At 38.2% G+C, this 22000-nt stretch overlaps 1 protein-coding gene and 2 pseudogenes across 1 annotated transcript in view; 1 reads left to right on the top strand and 2 right to left on the bottom strand.

Annotated features, from left to right (window-relative positions):
* LOC132125468 (uncharacterized) overlaps positions 1 to 22000 on the top strand; it is a 1183551-nt gene that overhangs the window by 282552 nt on the left and 878999 nt on the right. The window lies entirely within an intron of this gene.
* Positions 1 to 22000, bottom strand: part of LOC132125471 (immunoglobulin kappa variable 3-15-like) — a 444765-nt pseudogene that overhangs the window by 78088 nt on the left and 344677 nt on the right.
* LOC132124843 (immunoglobulin kappa variable 3-15-like) lies at positions 11570 to 12143 on the bottom strand (annotated as a pseudogene).

Genomic DNA, 22000 nt, shown 5'->3' with positions numbered 1-22000 from the left:
TTACACGCATCCTCGAGTGGACCAGCATGACTACTACATGCTTTGGCGTGATACCAGGTTGTAAGTTCCGTATCAGTTACAAATTATCATTACTTACCTACAAGGCCCTAAATGGTTACAATCCATCAGGCTCCCTAAGGTCACAGAACGCTGGACTTTTGGTAGTTCCTAGGATAGCAAAGTCCACTAATGGAGGTAGAGCTTTTTCACATTTGGCTCCCAAACTCTGGAATAGCCTTCCTGATAATGTTCGGGGTTCAGACACACTCTCTCTGTTTAAATCTAGATTAAAAATGCATCTCTTTTGCCAAGCATTCGAATAATGTATCTCTTAAATTGTGAGTGTAGTTGCATCTGATCAAATGTGCATTCTTATTCTTTGGCTTGGGTTAAACTAATTAATTTTACTTTGTTGGAACAGCGGCTACGCTAATGATGTCTCTATTTTGTTTCTATGTTTCTATGTAACTACGATTTACACAAGCTCCAGTCTGGATCCAGAACACCTGAGAAGAGATGATGCTGACCCTCAGAGGACCCCAGATGACGCTAACCCTGAATCAACAAACAGAACTAACAAATATTGCTACAAGTGTGACAGCATCATATAATAATTATTAATTATTAATAATATTACGTCTTGTATAAATTTTTCTAAAATTCATGTCATACGTGCACAAACTGTCACCACTTATAAGCTACTACTAAATATTTTAGAAACATAATTTTCTGTAAAGTTGCTTTGTAACAATTTGTATTGTAAAAAGCGCTATACAAATAAACTTGAATTAAATTGAAAAATGGTCAGTGACTGACACCAGGGACCTTTATGCTGTAAGAAAACAGTGCTACTCACAGAGCTACACTGTATTATTGTTGGTAACTGTTCAGCAAATTTAAAGAAGGTTAGTTTTACTGAAGATGTATAAGTTTTCATGGGATATTTTTTATTTATCAGTAGTTTTTTTTTTTGTTTGTTTGTTTTTTATTCATGGTGATTGAGCTGCATATGAAGAACAGAAGCATTATTATGAGAAACACTAAATCATCCATGATAAAAGAGGTCAAAGGTCATTAGGTCATTAAATATATACTGTATCTTTAAAAAAATAACATTTTGAAGATATTTTAATTAAAAGTTTTATTCTTACTTTTTGAAAAGCATTTTTTTCCAAACTAAATGACTGAGATTTGTCAACAGCTGAGGTGTTTCTACTATCAGTGTTGAAGTGTCTCTCTCTGCTGGAGTGTGTGTTCACTCGAGTGGAATAGAGGTTTTTGTACGAGTGTTTCATTAGATTGTATCACTGTGGTACACATTCGGTGGAGTAACTAAACTTGTAACAGTCACAGCCTATTACATGGCAGGCTATCTTTTTCTTGGGGTATGTTCATCCTAGCCACTAGGTGTCACTAATAGGACCCCATGTTTAGAGTCAAAAGGGGAAGTAGTAGAAGGAAAATTATACCACAGCACACCTTCACCTGTTCACTGCTGTCGTGGAAAATCCTGACTTGGGAAACTTAGTGTTTGCTGCCCAAATGTAAGTGCTGTTATATCATGTTTTGATTTTTGGAATATCTTTGATTTAGGTGGAGACCTGTTTCTTGTAAATAGCTTGTTTGTTTGTTTGTTTGTTTATGGATGAGTTGATTTGTTGTATTTCTTTTTCTTGTAGAGGATTTTTGTGCTATTATGATTCTGCTGGACTACTTACCAGAAGAACAATTTCATTGACTGTCTTTGGAGGCAGAAATGCCCTTATCCAAAGAAAGACATTAAGCGACCATTTAAAGACTAATGACCAAGTCTGGTCTCATCCTGTGGGAAATGACATTGCCTCAGTATTCTCTGTGCTCATCTACATTTTTGATTTGGACAGTTTATTTGGTTGATGATTGTTTGGCACATGCTTGTGTCTATACTTCAATACATGTTTAAAAAGAGTTTATGCTCTTTTGAGTGTTTATTTCCATTACTTTTTGTTTGATTTCTTGAAAAACGTTATATCCTTCACAGGTCTTGTTTTGCAAATATGATCCCCCCTTTTTTTCTTATAACTCATCAGTTCTAAATAGCTGGGACAGGTATAGAGTGGCACCCGAACAGGGACTCTTTGCAACAATCTTTTGTACATTTTTTTTTTTTTGGAAATTATGCTGTAACATGTCAGTCTGTTCAGATCTTATGGGGGATGAGTGTGAGCTCAATCCAGATTTCACAGCTGGATCTTTTGTCACACGAAGAGATCCACAGCCTGTACGAGAGCTAATTACTACTTTCAGTGAACTGTATATCAACTCCGAAGATGACAATGACTCTGAGACCCCACTGGATAATCCACTTCCTCAACCACCACCTCCTGATGTATTTGATCCTCCATTCTCGGCTCAGTCAATGGATGAGATAACACGTCGCATCACAACCCTGGAAGAAGACCTTCATGACTGTGTGCAAAAAGTGAATTTATGTTGCCAAAATGCAGAGTTTAAGGATCAATGCCGGTTTTTGGAGGAGAGATTAACCTATAAAATAGAACGAGAGTGTGAGAGAGTCAAAAACACTCTTGAGTTGAGTATTCAGGATTTGGGCAAGTAAGTAGTGTATTGTTTGAAGAGGAGAGAGAAGCAAATTGAAGCCAAACTAAAATCTCAAGCTCCTTTGTTATCTACTCCTATTGTGCCTCCAATGGTTACTTCTACCTTACCACACCACAGACAATTCAGTACTCAGATTCAACCTCATGTACCTACTAACACAGATAGTGGTCATGTGTCTCAATATCGTCCTCCTGTTAGAGTTGAATTTCCACAGTTCGGCTCTGATGAAGAAAATGATCCCATTTCATTTATTGAACATTGTGAAGATTATCTTGCTCTTAGACCTCTCACGGATTGTGAAATTTTAGCTTCTCTCACCTCAGTTTTGAAGGGAACGGCTAAGGATTGGTGGCTAGCAGAACAACGATTCATCTCCACATGGAACCAGTTCAAGCAAATTTTCCGTCAAGCTTTCTTAAATGATGACTATGAAACCGAAGCTGCTAAAAGGTTGTTGGAGAGGAAGCAAGGTCCCAAATAGTCTATACGTGATTTTGCATACCATTACAGAGCCCTGTGTTTACGGTGGAAAAAGGAGATGACAGAGAAAGAAATTGTGCAGTCCATTTTAAGAAATTGCAACCCTCGCCTCGCCAGTCTTCTGAGAGGAACAGTCAAGGAAGTAGGTGAGTTGGTGCGTATTGGAACCCAAATTAAAAGAGATCTGGAGGAAGCCAAGAAATATTGGAGTCAGGCCAATGCTGATTTACAGAAACGGAAAACCCAATCTGAGAGAGACATTCACACAAAGTCATATCCCTCAAACACACGTGTTATTCAACCTGTTCACACCCCTGTTCAGATCAATTTGACGGTGGTGACCCTACCGATGGTGATCCGTGGAAGATATTTCCAGGCCATGATCGACACAGGGAGTTCACTGACTCTAATGCAAGAATCTTGTTGGAATCAGTTGAAGCATAGAGAACAGTTGGATTCTAGCCATGGACAGACTTTCCAACAGGCCAATGGTCAAGTGTTGAGTGCCTTGGGTTTGTGGAGATGTGATGGTGAGATACAGCAGAGAAAATTTGCACTGTCCTTGTATATATTGAGGGATGTTGATCTCTCTGTGCCTATAATTTTAGGAATGGATTTTCTAATGTCATCTGGAATTTGTCTGGATTTTCATAAAGTCCAATATATACTGCCTGCCACAAATGGATGCCAAAAAGAAGTATTTTCATACAGCCCTGTCCATTCTCCCAATGCTTTGTTGTCATTCTATCTAGCCTTACCCATACCAGAAGAGTCAGCGGAAACCTGTTCTCTTATCCATCAACTAGTGGACAATGCAGACACGTCTTCAGGATTGAAGTCACAACTTGAACAGCTCATGAAAGAATGGCCCACAGTGTGCACCAATGAAATTGGGCACACTAATATAGTGAAACATCGCATCATAACCACTAATGAAGTACCCATCCGCCGGAAAGCCTACAGAGTATCTCCTGAAAAACAGCTTTTCGTCGATCAGGAGATAAAGAGGATGCTTGATAAGAAAATTATTCGACCCTCGACGTCTCCCTGGGCTGCTCCAATTGTCCTAGTACCCAAGAAAGGAGGAGGACAGAGATTCTGTGTTGACTTTAGAGGGCTGAACTCAAAGACTTTTCTGGATGCTTACCCTATGCCACAAATACAGGATATTCTTGAGTCTCTCCATGGAGCAGGAATCTTCAGTACCTTAGATCTAAAAAGTGGGTATTGGCAGGTGGAAATGGAACCTGACAGTATCTCCAAGACTGCTTTTGTCACATCATCTGGCCTATTTGAATTTCTTCGTTTACCTTTTGGCCTCAAAAATGCTGCTGCTTCATTTCAACGATTGATGGAGATAGTGCTGAAGGATTTTAGGGGGAAGAGTTGTTTTGTGTACATTGATGACATTGTGGTGTACTCGAAGACGGAAGAAGAGCATTTGACACACCTGCAAGCAATATTTCATTGTCTCTACAAAGCGGGGCTCACTGTCAATCTCCAGAAGTGAAACCTCATGCAAAAGTCTTTGCTGTTTTTAGAACATGTGGTATCTAGTGAAGGAATACAAACAGACCCTCCAAAGGTGGAAGCTGTTACTAAATTCCCCGTCCCTCAAGGTTTGAAGGAGGTACAACGGTTCCTAGGTCTTGCAGGATGGTACCAAAGATTTATTAATAAGTTTTCTGAGAAGGCTGCACCACTGCATGCTTTAAAGAGAAAAGGAGCAACATGGTCTTGGACTGAGGAATGTCAGAAATCTTTTGAATTGATCAAACAAGATCTGACCAAAGCACCTGTCTTGATGGCCCCTGATTTGACAAAAAACTGTTGAGAAATGGAGGCCCTATCTTGAAGGTAGACCTTTTGAAATCATCACTGATCATGCAGCTCTCACGTGGGTGTTTAACCACCCAAAGCCGTCTTCCAGATTGACTCGATGGGCCATCCGATTACAAGAATTTGACTTCAGTGTCAAATATCGAAAAGGTCAGTGCAACATTGTGCCCGATACCCTCTCACGTAGTCACTTGGATGTCTCTTCCCTTCCTCTATTAGCCCATGTCAAATCACAGGACTCATTTACCACTTTTTCCAGTTTCCCGATAGAATGGTCTGACATTGCCAAATCCCAAAACGATGACCCAGATATGCAAGAACTCATGAACCAAGCCAGGTCACTCACCGATCCCAATCCATTACGTATTCATTACCTGTTAAAGAATGGCTTTCTTTTCCGCAGTATGCCAGATGGACGGAAAGGGCCCAAGTTACAACTAGTCATTCCTGCTGGCCTGCGAAAGGACTTCCTCAAATATGCGCACGGCAATCCGTTAAGTGGCCATCTTGGTAAACTTAAGACTCTGCTGAGGTTAGTAGATATCTGTTATTGGCCTACCTTACGCTCAGACGTCTGGAAGTATTGTAAAGAATGTCAGATCTGTCAGCAATACAAACCCTCCATTGCCAAAATAGCCGGTCACATGCAGTCGACTCCTGTGGTGGAACCCGGACATATGTTGGGGATCGACCTCATGGGTCCATTTCCTAGGAGTTCTAAACGAAATGAGCATCTCCTTGTGGTAGTAGACTACTGTTCAAAGTGGGTAGAGTTGTTCCCTCTGCGTGTGGCCAAAACACCTCAAATCGCTCGTATCTTGGTAGAAGAAATCTTCACCAGGTGGGGGACTCCAATGTATTTGGTATCCGATCGAGGAACCCAGTTCACTTCCCAACTCCTGCGGCTAGTTTGCAAGCAATGGAGTGTCGTCCAAAAATTGACTACCACGGCACACCCTCAAACTAACCTCACTGAAAGTGTCAACCGTACTCTTAAGACTATGATTTCATCCTATGTTCAAGATCATCACCGGCATTGGGACAGATGGTTGGCGGAGTTCTGTTTTGCCATAAACACAGCTTGGCAGGAAAGCACAGGATTCACTCCAGCTGAAGTCGCACTGGGCAGGAAATTGAAAGGACCTCTAGAAAGAGCTATTCAAAGACCTCCAGATCCAGACAGTCCTGCGTACCCAGTGTTAGAGAGACAGAAGGACTTGATATTAACTGTGCAAAGGAACGTGGAGCGAGCTCAGGCAAAACAGAGAAGGTATTACGACCGTCGGAGAAGACCTGTGAGTTACCAGATTGGGGATTTGGTTTGGGTTCGCACTCATCCTTTGTGACGAGCTAGTGAGGGATTTATGGCTAAACTTGCTGTGAAATGGAAAGGTCCTGCTAAGATTGAGAAATTTCTTGGTCCTGTTAATTGTTCTGTGTCATTTTTAGATGATCACAATCATGTTGATACATTTCATGTACAAAATTTGAAGCCTTTCTATGGAACTGTTGATAATCTTTCTAATTGAGGGGGGGGATATGTAACAGTCACAGCCTATTACAAGGCAGGCTATCTTTTTCTTGAGGTATGTTCATCCTAGCCACTAGGTATCACTAATAGGACCCCATGTTTAGAGTCAAAAGGGGAAGTAGTAGTAGGAAAATTATACCACAGCACACCTTCACCTGTTCACTGCTGTCGTGGAAAATCCTGACTTGGGAAACTTAGTGTTTGCTGCCCAAATGTAAGTGCTGTTATATCATGTTTTGATTTTTGGAATATCTTTGATTTAGGTGGAGACCTGTTTCTTGTAAATAGCTTGCTTGTTTGTTTGTTTGTTTGTTTGTTTATGGATGAGTTGATTTGTTGCATTTCTTTTTCTTGTAGAGGATTTTTTGTGCTATTATGATTCTGCTGGACTACTTACCAGAAGAACAATTTCATTGACTGTCTTTGGAGGCAGAAATGCCCTTATCCAAAGAAAGACATTAAGCGACCATTTAAAGACTAATGACCAAGTCTGGTCTCATCCTGTGGGAAATGACATTGCCTCAGTATTCTCTGTGCTCACCTACATTTTTGATTTGGACAGTTTATTTGGTTGATGATTGTTTGGCACATGCTTGCGTCTATACTTCAAATACATGTTTAAAAAGAGTTTATGCTCTTTTGAGTATTTATTTCCATTACTTTTTGTTTGATTTCTTGAAAAACGTTATATCCTTCACAGGTCTTGTTTTGCAAATATGATTCCCCCCTTTTTTTCTTATAACTCATCAGTTCTAAATAGCTGGGACAGTTATAAACTGGTGCTCGGTAAGTTCATCTTTTTGATTCTCCATTAAAAACTTGCAATTTAGATATTTTATCTAAAATGTTCTTTAAATAATTTATTGTTAAAGTTTAAACTACTCATCATTCGTAGATCTTTCACCACAGTGTGAACACACACACAATCTGTAACCGACAGGTTTGTAAAACATTTACATCCGAGTAGTTTACACTAGATTAAAGAATTCAGAAAGTGTTGTAAATGAAGTATTCATGCGTTTACACAACAGGTTTTGAACACTTTGTAGTGTGTACTGCAGTGTAAGGGCCGACTGGTGAGAGTTAGACAGATGTCTTCTCTGACACACATGGAGTATTTGAACTGTGAGATAACAGTACAATGTTGACATTTCAATGATTTTGAAGTGATTAATAATATTAACTAACTTAACTAGTAATTATACTGAAAATGTATTTATTAATTCATCTATTTTTATTAAGATAAGTAGTTGCAATCAATTTATTTTAGCTAATTTAGTTGACTAACATCAACATTCTTATTTTATTGTAGCTAAAATGTATTGTTTGCAACCACTTACCTTAAATTTTTTTGTATAATTTTATTTAGTGCATTAATCTTTTACCAAGGATCTGTTAGCATCTATTTCATGATGCTATTTTTAAAGATAACTTACAAGATTTGTAAATCATTAGCATATTACTTACTAATCATTTGTGAGTGTATAGTCATGTTTTGTAAATGATTAGTCAATCATCATCTAATCACTTGTAAATTATTTATAGCTTAATGTACAAAACGGATGAAAAACATATAATTTTTTAATAATGTATGAACACATAGTCATGTTTTGTTAATGATTACTTTGCTTAGTTTAATGAAATAACAAAACACACACAAATTGTTAGCATATCACTTATTAATTGCTATTGAATGTTTTGTAAATGATTACTTCATCATTAACTAATCGATTATAAATGACTTACAACTTAACGTTATTAGAAAGTTGTTACCATTCACTTTGAACAAACAATTCCTGTCTAAACACGTTCATAATGTTTTATCAGTTTATCACAGAATTTGTCTGTGATCTTTTTTTTATTGTGTTCATAGTTTTTGTTGTTGTTGTTGTTGTTTGTTTTTTAAGATGTCATAAACAGAAATAAAAAAAGAGATTTGATGTTAAAATGTAAAGGTAGCAGCTTTCTGTAGTTTATTTAATGATTCTGAATCTGTCATGTTTGTGTTTGGTAATAGAAACAAAAAATCTTACTTTTTTTTTTTTTTTAACTAATTTGATTCAATTATTTTCTAATTATGAATGGAAATATACTGTAACTTGTAGTCACACAATGTATATTTGAAGTGTGAAAAGTATAAAAATCATAAAAACAATGTTATGATAGGATGTAAACACTACTGAGATTACAGTAGTCAGTCTCTTAGTATGTGTAATTTTATTTATGAGGTTTGATTTAAATGTGTAAAGTGTTTGTGTAATTTGTATATTGTATAGAAAGTAATATCAGCTTGTAGTGATGTTTGTTGAAATGCTGTGAATGCTGCAGGGCAGAAGAGTGCTGGAGCTGCAGTGTGTTTTCTCTGTGTTTGTGAATGTGTTGTGTTTGTCTCCTGCAGCTGGTCCCACAGTGAAGCCCTCAGTGTCTCTGCTGCCGCCCTCTTCTCTGCAGATCTCTGGAGACTCAGCCGCACTGCTCTGCCTGCTCAGCTCTGCCTGCTCAGCTCTTACTCTCCACAGGGGGCGCTGGTGAGCTGGACACTGGACGGCTCAGAGGTCACCGAGGGGGTTGTGACCAGCGCAGAGAGCGTGCAGGACAGCCGCTACAGCCGCAGTAGTGTCCTGACCCTCAGCAAAGCACGCTGGGAAGCGGGAGAGCAGTATGTCTGCAGAGTAACACACGATGGAGCTCCTCATGAGGCCTCGTTCCACAAGAGTCGCTGTTAGTCGCTCGCAGTGCTGATGTTTCTCCAGTGAGCGCTGCTCTCTCCTGAAGATGAGCGTATCTGAGTGTCCTGTGTCAGGCAGGATTCACATGAGTCTAGTGCTGCAGCTGTAGTCATTTACAACTCAATACTGAAAGAGAGCTCTAGTGTCAAAGCACTGGCTGATCTTTCAATCTGCTGTGTTTGCTGCAACATTCAATAAAGCTTCTCGACAAACTCCATTTGTGTCTGACAACATCATTCAACTAACAGATGAAGATGCATGTAGTGTTTGTCCAGGTGTTTTTCAGAAGCTCGATCAGTAGCAGTAAATCTAGTCAAATAAAGCTCTTGGGGTTTGAACATGGTCTCTGGAGACAAAGCTGCTCTATTCTGAGAGGATCACAATCACTCCACCCTGACAATGCAAATGAGATTTTCAGCTCACACTCCCAGAATCACTGTTTGATTGGTTACATGATCTGGACTGAAACACACCAGTTTCACTTCTGCTGTAGACCAGCAGCCCAGGTGAAAAGGAAATATATTTAAATTGTGCTTTTTTGGACATACTTAGTATATCTACATTTTGCTATACTAAATTCATATTAAATGTATTATTCTGAAACAATAAACATCTTAAGAATATAATATATATATATATATATAAAACAGCACAAATTTAAGCTATTTACAATACAAAACAAAACTTACCTTAACCTTAACCATATCCCACTTCAATATCAGCAAAATAGTTTTGCAATACAAATACAATAAGTGTATTTATTTATTTATTTTTCGATGTAAGTACATAGTAGTTAAGGCCACCAAGTATGACGATGGACCAAATATTATTTTAATACTTAATTTTAATGTGATCCATTGATGTTTCAAGTAACAAAACATTTAATTTTTCTATATTCAAAATGGTACAAAATGTCCAAAAATCATTCAAAATAAATGATTAAACAAAAACATAAAATGCTAAGTACATTAAAAAGGTACAGCAGCATATATAATAGCTTTACTAAAATACATAATGAATGAAAGATCAGTGAAACGCTTTGGCAGAACACTTTTATTCATTTGTAGAACATTTCATTCATTCATGAACTGTATTACTGAAAATAATACTATGAATATATCATCAGTGAATATATAAGCATCAAAACAGGTTCCTGAAATACAAAATGCAGAAGTGAACAGCATATGTATAAACTTAAGCCTGCAAATGACAGAGAAACAGAAGAGTTTGTCACAAGTGGATTGTTACTTCTTTGAGAATGACTTGTATTTTCAGCTGCTGAAGACTTGCAATTCAGACACTGTAGAATTTAAAGACTGATCACAGGACTTGTGAAAGGGAAAGTAATTTATAAAATTAACCAATGATTATCAAACTGAAGCACGTTAATTACATATATATATATATATATATATATATATATATATATATATATCAGAGCCATAGTAAATTGCAGCAGGCCTACACATGGTTATAAAGAACAGATAAAAAGTTGATTAATTTAGCTATTTTCTTACACAAAGTAAATATAAAATATACTTTAAGTAAGAGTAAATTAGGTTTTTTATGTAAATAGACTAAAACTTATCTTAAAGTATGCTTGTCCTAAGAATATTTCTTAAAAGACAGCAGAAGTGACTGAATGCAGTTTGATCAGTTTGATTGATAGGAATCATGTATTACATTATATTGTGTTGATCAGTGTTGTGTGTGTGATTGTGTTGATCAGTGTTTTGTGTGTATGATTGTGTCGATCAGTGTTGTGTGTGTGATTGTGTCGATCAGTGTTGTGTGTGTGTGTGTGTGTGTGTGTGTGATTGTGTTGATCAGTGTTGTGTGTGATTGTGTCGATCAGTGTTGTGTGTGTGTGTGTGTGTGTGTGTGTGTGTGATTGTGTTGATCAGTGTTGTGTGTGTGATTGTGTCGATCAGTGTTGTGTGTGTGTGTGTGTGTGTGTGTGTGTGTGTGTGTGTGTGTGATTGTGTTGATCAGTGTTGTGTGTGTGATTGTGTCGATCAGTGTTGTGTGTGTGTGTGTGTGTGTGTGTGTGTTTGTGTGTGTGATTGTGTTGATCAGTGTTGTGTGTGATTGTGTCGATCAGTGTTGTGTGTGTGATTGTGTTGATCAGTGTTGTGTGTGATTGTGTCGATCAGTGTTGTGTGTGTGATTGTGTTGATCAGTGTTGTGTGTGTGATTGTGTTGATCAGTGTTGTGTGTGTGATTGTGTTGATCAGTGTTGTGTGTGTGATTGTGTTGATCAGTGTTGTGTGTGATTGTGTTGATCAGTGTTGTGTGTGTGTTTGTGTTGTAGAGCAGCTGCAGTGTCTCTCAGCTGTATCAGTGCAGTCACTGTGACTCTGACAGATGGAGGTTTTTGTATGACTCTTTATTACAGTGTGAAGACTGGACCACTGTGGTAACTCTGACAGTAATAAACTCCTGTATCTTCAGTCTGGACTCCACTGATGGTCAAATAGAAATCAGTGCCAGATCCACTGCCACTGAATCGAGACGGAATTCCAGTGTATCTGCTTGATATGGTATATATGAGGGGTTTAGGAGCTTCTCCAGGTTTCTGTAAGTACCAGGACAGACATGGTGGGCTGCAGCCTGTTAGAGGAGTGTTGGCGGTGCATCTCATCACTACAGTCTTTCCTAGTTCAGTTGTTTGAACAGCGGGAGTTTGAGTAACTGTGATCTGTCCGCTGGAGCCTGAGAGAGAAATTTAGAGGATTCATGTTTGTATAGCAGGACAAATACAAACATTTTGTTCCATATTATAATACATAGAATATGTTAGATAACTTCTTTACAATCCAATTAATTTATCCAATTAATTATCCAAACATTCAATACCCTTTATACAGTAGAGCAATATCCAGATGAGGATGATGATGTTGTTCATTGTTGTTGTTGTGTCTTGTGTGATGATGAAGATTGTGTTCTGTTCTGCTCTCAGTCATGAAGTGTTAAACTCACAGCACTATAAACACTCTCAGAGCACTGAAGCATGTGCTGACGATGCAAAGAAGTGGGCAGGATTTACAACAGCTTGAGCTGCTAACAAACTCATAAACACTGTTATAGAACCAATAATTTTACATTCTCACAAGTATAATTGTTCAGAAACAATTTTTGAATCATTTTGCGATAACTATATGGTTTAAATGGTTAATCTTTAAAAGAACGCCAAGCCATTTTTGTGGATATTTCACTGATTCTTATAACTGTTTATACTGACACTATCAGCATGAATGCAGCATCTCACAGAAGACACTCTAAAAAAAATCATCTTCACGGGTCAATTTCCCCTAAGTTACTCTGCAGCCAGCAGTGTCTGATAACAGGGGATTTACTACTGGATTCAGCGACTAGTTACTGTACATATAAAGAGCATAAAATCCCTTCTATCACTTCACACGCAAGCACAAAAAACACACAGGAGTGCTTGAAAGTGGGTGACTTCGAGCAGTATGACTGGTAGCATTTAAGTGTACCTGGCTGTACCCTTAAAAAAAAAGAAGTTTATTCAAGTGTGCTATTAAACTAAAAATATAGGAAAGTATGCTCTTAGTTTACTTTTTATGTACTTCTCAACAATGGGCTTTATGTACTCCTCAGAAATATACTTAAAATGACATTTAAGTATACTTGACTTATATATATTTATATATACTTGTGCTCCTAGAATCCTTGTTTTATTTATTATATGGTATGGGGATCTAGTACACATCTTCTGCACAGAATTTCCAAAAAAACACAAGTGAAGAAGAAAAAAAGAAACAACAGATACTAACACATGTAATCTAACATGATCATCTGACATGAAACAGCATCAAAACTGTATTGTCATGGAATAAAATGTCGATCGATTAAGATGTAATAATTACAGTAAAGCTTTGGGGTGTTGATCGAATAATTATCATTCTGAATCCAATTCATAATCTTTTGTCAGTTTTTTGTTCAAAATGTTATTACTTTATTTTTTTATGAAATGTACCCACATTAAAGTGTTACACATACAACAAAATGTATACAAATTCACATCTAAATAGCGACAGAGTAGTATACTTAAAGTATGATGTAAATAATAATAATAATAATAATTCATTACATTTATATAGCGCTTTTCTAGGCACTCAAAGCGCTTTACATAGTCTGGGGGTATCTCCTCATCCACCACCAGTGTGCAGCATCCACCTGGATGATGCGACGGCAGCCATAGTGCGCCAGAACGCCCACCACACACCAGCTTACTGGTGGAGAGGAGACAGAGTGATGAAGCCAATCAGCAGATATGGGGATTGTTAGGAAGCCAAAGGGCGAATTTAGCCAGGATGCCGAGGTCACACCTCTACTCTTTTCGAAAGACATCCTGGGATTTTTAATGACCACAGAGAGTCAGGACCTCGGTTTAACGTCTCATCCGAAGGACGGTGCTTGTTGACAGTATAGTATCCCCATCACTACACTGGGGCGCTAGGACCCACACAGACCACAGGGTGAGCACCCCCTGCTGGCCTCACTAGCACCTCTTCCAGCAGCAACCTAGTTTTCTCAGGAGGTCTCCCATCCAGGTACTGACCAGGCTCAGCCCTGCTTAGCTTCAGTGGGAAAACGGTCTTGGGCTCCAGGGTGAAATGGCTGCCGGCCGGTAAAGTTAACTTAAAGAAAACTTATGAGTATCCTTGCAGTATAAAACTACTAAACTAGTAGTTTATTGAGACTATACTTCAAAGTGCACAAAGTATTTAATTAGTAAATTATCAGTATACCTATAAGTTCACTTTTAGAATAATTGTAGTACAAACTACAAACATAAAGTTTCCTACTGTTATACTTAAAGTATACTTAAAAGTATACTTTTATATACTAGAAAGTCGGCCAATTTAGTCCCAAGGAGTATTGAAACAGTACACTTACAAGTATACTACTAGAACACTGATATTTGTATACTTGATACATAAAGTATACATAAAAATGTACTTGAACTTTACTTAAGTATACTTAGTAAAATAAACTTAAAGTATACTAGTAAAAAAGGTATGTTAGAGCTGTCGGTGGGTGACCCTGAGGTCAAGGCTGTCCAAGTATTGAAGACCGAGGCCATAAATCAAGTGGATTCGACTAGCACGATTCTTAAAATGGACTACAGCTACAACTTCATTGCCCTGATTCAAAAACTAGTAAATAAGGTGAAGATATCAGAGCCATTAAGTGTGGAGAAGAGAAGAAGAGCTTCATCCACGCTCATTCGGTTGGCACAACAGGAAGCCTTCAAAGAAGAGTTGTATGTACTCGGCCAAGAATCTGGGAAGCTGCCTTGTAACCATCCTCTGTGTCAACTTGATGCAAGATGGAATAATGAGGGTGGGAGGACAACTGAGGAGGGCATATGCCTCTCTTGAATTGCGGCATCTTGCAATCCTTCCAAAGGATCGCATCATCACACGCCTTATTCTGGCACACCATCATCAAAAAGTTCAACATCAAGGCAGGGGACAGACTCTGAATGAATTGCGAGCTCGTAGGCCTCCAAAACAACAACAGATGGCCGATCTGCTCCGTGACTGTACTGATCCCTCCCCGCCATTTGCTTATTGTGGCATGGACTGTTTTCATCCTTTTTACACTAAGCAAGGTCGTAAGTAGTGTAAATGTTATGGTCTTCTTTTAACTTGTCTCTGCTCCAGAGCTGTACACATAGAGATGTTGGAAGACATGACAACTGATAACTGATGCATTTATTAATGCCTTATGATGTTTCATATCGATTCGTGGAGCTGTCAGACATATTAGATCAGACCAAGGAACTAACTTTGTAGCGGACAAGAGTAAGTTGAAGAATGGCCTTAAAATAAGTGAGTGAAGAGAGAGTGGCAGTGTATTTGGCAACCAAACAGTGTGATTTATGTCTGAATGTTCAAGTCATGCTGGAGGTACAGTATCTGAGAGCGGCAGATACAAACTGTTAAAGGTGTAATGAGATCTGTTTTGGGACAGGGTGCTGGGAGACTTAATGATGCTTCTTTATGTACGTTCTTTTATGAGACTATGTCTACAGTCAATAACCGGCCTTTGACTGTAGATGGCCTCAGTGATCCCACAAGCTTAGAGCCTCTAACCCCCAACCACCTGCTTACCATGAAGTCATCTGTTCCAATGATGAAGAAACATTGGAGGCAGGTGCAGTATTTATATGAAGAATATTGGAGCAGTTGGAGGATAGAATATATTGCCAACATTTCCCTCGGGCGAAAATGGCACACATCAAGACGGAATGTGCAAGATGGTGATATTGTCATTGTGAAGGAAGGGGGAGTCCCTCGTAATGAATGGAGGTTGGTCAGGGTTCTTAAAGTTTACAAGGACGATAATGGATTGGTGCGGAGTGCCACAATTCAGATGGGGAATCAGGGTTGGGAAAAAGGGGTGAATGCCTCACTAAACCCTCTATTGCCCTATTCAAAAGTTAGTAGTTCTTTTAGATAAAAGTTGAAAAAATAAAAGTTTAAAACATAAAATTGCAACTCAATGTGTACTCAAAAACAATGTGATATATGGTGAACAATTTGTTCATTTTAACTGAAGAGTGTTTGATTATGAATTGTGGGGATAGAATCATGTTAGTTGATTTCATATATTGTGTTGATACCTGGAAATTTCCATTGATTATTTGAATTGTTGCATTCTGTATGTTTTTGGAATAAATCAAAGGTAATTTGGTGGGAGTGTAGCTGACACTGACGGGTCAGTTATGGGTTATGTATGATGTATTTGTAACATCAGGGTTTTGCTCCTTTTTTGTATTTTTATGACTTTACAATTTAAATATAATACTGTGTATGGGTGCCAATTGCATAAATTCTGATGGTGTTGTGTTTATTTCGTGGTACTGAAAAGTTTGACTAAATTGAAGGTCATGTGACCCTTCCTGATTTGATTTAACCTGGAAGTGCTGCAAATTGAATGACGCGATTTGAATTTAGATACACCTGTTAGACCTCCTCACCATTCTACCACTGGTAACCAGGCCAAAATGGTGGGGCTCTTCTTGCCTCTGAACTAAGGTGGATGCATTTCTCTCCCTCTCCTCCCCTTGCCTTCCCTGCTTGATCTCATGTCTCGTCTATTTTCAAATACTTCTGAGAGACTCTCTGCAAGGCTCTCCAAAACTGAAATCATGGATTTGATCAACTGGTCTCTCAATGCAATTGACACCATCTTGTCAATGAGAAGCTTGGGTTCGGGGGAGCCTGACTGCCCTGCCGGAAGGTTCGCAGTTGGCTACAAGATGGACGCGTGGGAGAGATGGCGGGTCATGTGTCTGGCGGCTCTTTCTATGGAGGACATTGAAGACATCAAGCTATTCGGAACCATGATAACAGGTCTTCTGCTGATTTGATTAGGCTTTGCCCTGGGTTATCGAAAAATTCAGGAAATGGGAACAGCTGACCAAAGCCTCACAAGGCTGCCCGTAATGATTGAAGCAGTGGGCAGAGTGGTCAGCACTGAGACTTTTTTTTCTTCTTCTCGCTTCCCTAATGTTATGCTGCATTTCTTCCTGTCCTGTCTGCCCACTTGTCATATTGTATGTGTGTTGCGAATATACATGTATGGACAGGTTGATGGCTAATTTTGCTGGTACTTGTGACTAGTTACAATAAAGTGCTACGACTACTACTACTAAAAGTGTTAGTGTTTGTATATTTCATTATTTGCGTTGATGCCCATCAAATTGTTGTGTGAAACTATATTTTCTTTGCTTCTGTTTGTATGTAGTTTCACAGTGTTTCATATCCATAAATAAAACATATGGACATCAGTGCTTTTGAAAAGTGGACTGTTTAATGACCAGCGAGTAGTTACAACAGTACTAATGGACAAATAAAACCGATAACCCATGTTTAGTTGCCTTTTTGTAGATTTGTTTATTTACACGACTTACATTTATCTAATGTAAGCAGTGTTGGCAACATTGAATTCCATACACATCACTTACTCAGCTCTCTGTTTAATGTTGTGATGTGCTCACCTGCAATTCTTATCGTACATTTTCCTGTCAGAAGTTAAACAAACATTTAGGAAGCGTGTGGTTACTGAAGCTCTCCTGTTATCAGAATTAGCTTTATCAGAGTCAGAGTTAGCTATAAATTATAAGTAATGTTTGTACAGCAAATCACACATATACTACATTATTTAGTGTCTTTACACCTTCAATAAATCAACAGTTTACTCTACAGTAGCTCCACAAATGCAACATTATATCACAAGGAACTGTATTTTGGTTTCTGATACTCACATTTGAAAACACACTTTTCGAAAAGTTCCATTTATATATTTTTTTCCTTTTATGTTTCTTTACCTACAGCTGACATTTAAATTTGTAAAATATTTTAATATTCAGATTTTTTTATTTATTATTTTATTTTTTTTATTTATTATTGAAATATATTGGCATTAAACTAACACACACACACACACACACATTATATATATATATATATATATATATATATATATATATATATATATATATATATATATATATATATTAGGACTGTCACGATATTAGATTTTTCATATCACGGTTATTGTGGCCATAAGAATTCACGATGTCGATATATTGTGATATCTATAGAAACCTTGGGGTGGGGAAGATATCGGTCAAATTATTTTTTACTTTGTTTATTGAGTTTTTCTTTTTCACCCAACGAGCATTGATACTGATAAACGCAGGGCACAAGACTCTGGCTTTCTCCGTCTTCTTTGAAGCTCTTATGAAATAACAAGAGAGAAAATACTGACAAGTTCAACAGTATGATGAATAAATATTAATGGTAACACTTTACAATAAGATGCCATTTGTTAACATTAAAGTATTAACGAACATGAATGAACAATGAACAATACATTTATTACACAATTTATTAATCTTTGTTAATGTTAATAAAAATCGAGTTATTCAACGTTCATGTTCATAGTACATTAATGTTTACAAACACAACTTGTGATTTTAACAATGCATTAGTAAATGCTGAAATTAACATGAACTTAGATGAAGAAATGCTGTGGAAATATTGTTCATTATTATTTATGTTATTTATATATGTTAACTAATGTAATTAACTAATGTTAACTAATGAACCTTATTGAAGAATGACCACAGATGAGGCATTAAGTGCATGGCACTGTGACCAACTTAACATTTTACAGAGTTTAATGTAGCAATGTGGTCACTCAGTTTTTCAAGATCCGTTTTAATCGTGTATAGATTTGAACAAAGAAAGAAATGAAGTGTTACTACGCACAGGCCGTATTGATTGCAAATACAAAAATAAGACTAGTAAAGAAAACGTTGTACTTATTAAAATAATCACCCTTTACTTTAGTATATGAACACAGAAAACCGCTGTTAATAGGTTATATAATATTTCCCAGTCTATGACTAGTAAAATAATAACAACTTACTCTGATGAACACAACTCTCCTCAGAGTAGCTGCAAGTGCTGCGTCTTCTTCTTGTGTGACAGGTGTCAGAGTTAAGGCACGATACTGCCACCTTGGCACTCAACCAGGTACTGTTACCAAGTATTTACATGAGGTGTCATCATAAGAGAGCTGTTCATTTTAAATATTGCGGTTATCACTAATACCTGTATATCCTCATACACTAAATTAACACGATATCGATAATTGTTTATTTGAATATCACGGTTATCGTCAATACCGGTATATCGCGGCAGCCCTTATATATATATATATATATATATATATATATATATATATATATCATGATCCACAGCCCATGACCATAGGTAAGAGTAGGAACGTAGATTGACCGGTAAATCGAGAGCACCTTCTTTACCACGACAGACAGGTACATCGACTGCATCACTGCAGAAGCTGCACCTATGCGCCTGTCAATATCCCGTTCCATCCTTCCCTGAACAAGACCCAAAGATAGTTGAACTCCTCCACTTGAGGCAGGAGTTCTCCACCAACCTGAAGGAGACATGCCAACCTTTTTCTGGCTGAGAACCATGGCCTCGGACATGGAGGTGCTAATTCTTATCCCAGCCGCTTCACACTTGGCTGCAAACTGTCCCAGCACATCCTGAAGGCCCTGGTCGATGAAGCCAACATGACAAAAAAGCAGAAACAAAATACAATGGTCCCCAAACCGGACACCCTTCGGCCCCTGGCTGAGCCTAGAAATCTAGTCCATAAAAATAATGAACTGGACCGGTGATAAAGTGCATCCCTGCCAGAGTCCAACATGTACCGGGAAAAGTCTGACTTACTGCCGGCAATGCGAACCAAGCTCCTGCTCCGGTCATACAGGGACTGGACACCCCTTAACAGAGGGCCCTGTACCCCATACTCCCGGAACACCCCCTACAGGAGGCTGTAAGGGACAAGGTCAAATGCCTTCTCCAAATCCACAAAACACATGTGGATTAGTTGGGCAAACTCCAATGAACCCCAGCCCCACAACATCCAGGGACTTGAGGTACTCAGGGCGGATCTCATCCACCCCTGGTGACTTGCCACCAAGAGGCTTCAGCTTAGGTGATATACAAGTCCACCTCTGAACCCTGGGCAACTGCTTCCTCAACAACATTGCACATCCCTAAGGCCAGCTTCCGTGTCCAGAGATCAGGTCGTTGGGGCTCCTGCCTTCAACCGCTGCCCAATCCAGATTGCACCAGCCCCTTACAATTCCTCCCGCAGATGGTGGGTCCAAGGGAGGTCAGCCCCACATTGCTATTTTGGTCTAAGCAATCGAGCCCCCACCCGGGCATGGCTCTAGGGTGGGGCCCCAGCTGCGCCATGCTGGGTGGTGTCACGGTCCTTTTTTGATGGTAATCCATAAAGGGCTATATATATATATATATATATATATATATATATATATATATATATATATGGAACGGATGGAACAGTTCACAATTTTTTTTTTACTAAAAATAAATAAATAAATAATGTAAAAATTCTAACCCTATGGATCTCCACACATGGTTTGGCACGCACTAGGACCGCGGTTCAACCTCTGACAACACATCTGTAAAATGGCCTGCTAGAAATAACCGTAAAACAAATGGTTTGGCAAATGTATGTTTATGTTGATGAATGTGAATTCTGGCTTTTCACAGCAATGAAAAAAAAAAGAAAACTAAAAGAAAACCTGGGCATACTGCATGCGTGCACTCATCCAAAGCGCTCAAAGCGCACCTCAGAAGGCGTGCAAATCAGTGATGCACCGGTTGATCCAAAATGAGCGGGTGCCTGCGGTCACCCACGGTTACAAGTCATCCAAAAATATTTTTAATGATATTCGGGTCGCGGTCGGTCCGGTCGTTTGAAATAAAGATGCCAATTAAACCATTGTAATTTATATAGTACTAGACACAATTTTGAAATACGTAGGCTTACACTTTATTGGCTGAATAACTGGTGAAGATGACGCACAAGTTCAGTCTGCAGGTATAGATGGAGGCGGCAAAGAAGACAGGGAAGCAACAGGGCTGTTTTTGGTAAAACATGATTTTGATGACTTCATTAACTTTTATTTTATAGAAAACTCCAATTAAAAGATTTTTCGTTTTGTATAAATTGTATCTTAATTTTGATCAATGTTTTATCAATCGATTGCCCGTATTTAATAAATAAGAAGCAACTATATAGCAGATAATGTAATAAGGCGCCGGCACGATCACTTGCATTGCATGTGAACTGGAGGGCACCGAAACAGTTCTGTGCCTCACAGATTTAAGAAATATAGGCTAAACATTACAGAAAGCTTGAAATGTCTACTTTTAAATGAAAATATTCAAACCAAAATAATTAGGCTACTCTCTGATTATGTAATAATATGTAAATGTGCATTTCTCTCTGGCGTTGATGGCAAGTCCGCATTGTCAACTTAATCTTTGCAGTGACACAGAAAACGCCAGTTTCCCAGCCAACATTTCCAGGTGGGCCCCATGTGGGTTTTTGGTGGGTTGTCAGTTGGGCCCTGCATGGGCAACCCAAATGGGACCCATACATTTTTTTCCATCGGCTCCACTTGGGCCCGTGTGTATTAACCCATAGGGGCCCATGATAGTTCCATAGTGGGCTCCAAGTGGGGCCCACATGGGTCCCAAATATCCAAGGAGGGCCACATACAAAACCCTTATGGGGCCCAGATGGGTGATTACACTAGAGCCACAAATGGCCCTTATATGGGGTTTTAGTGGGATCACAGTGGGTCAGAACTAGGCCCCATTTATATTTCTTTATTAATTCCTCTGGATAAAGTTAATGTGCTAATATGCAATAAAACTCTAAATTAAAATGTTTTATTTACCTAAAAAATTGGTGCTTAATACATTTTAAATTACATGTTAAAATATTTAAAATGTGAAGAAAATGACTTCAACTCAGAATCTCTAAATCAAATTTTTTTTATTGGGTAAAATGAAATAAAACAAAACTGGATAAAAATACGGTAATACTTTCTATGAAGCCCATATTTATAATACATTATAAGGGTACTCTTAAGGCATTATAATGAATGCATAATGTATTATAAAAAAACTTATAATATATCGACTCATGAATAATCATAACAATTATAATACATCATAATACAATACATAATATAATTCATCATGGTTATAAGTTTAAGAGTATGATTATTTATAACACAATGAACACCATATTAAATCTACTTAATTTACAGTATAATGGACTGTATCATATCTTGACATTGTTTAAGATCTGCACAGTATCTTATTACAGCTTGTGAGTGGTTAGAAGGGTGAGTGTTACTTGA

The sequence above is a fragment of the Carassius carassius genome, chromosome 43 (assembly GCF_963082965.1).
Source record: "Carassius carassius chromosome 43, fCarCar2.1, whole genome shotgun sequence".
In the NCBI taxonomy this organism is placed as follows: Eukaryota; Metazoa; Chordata; class Actinopteri; order Cypriniformes; family Cyprinidae; genus Carassius; species Carassius carassius.
This window is presented reverse-complemented; position numbering and strand designations above follow the sequence as displayed.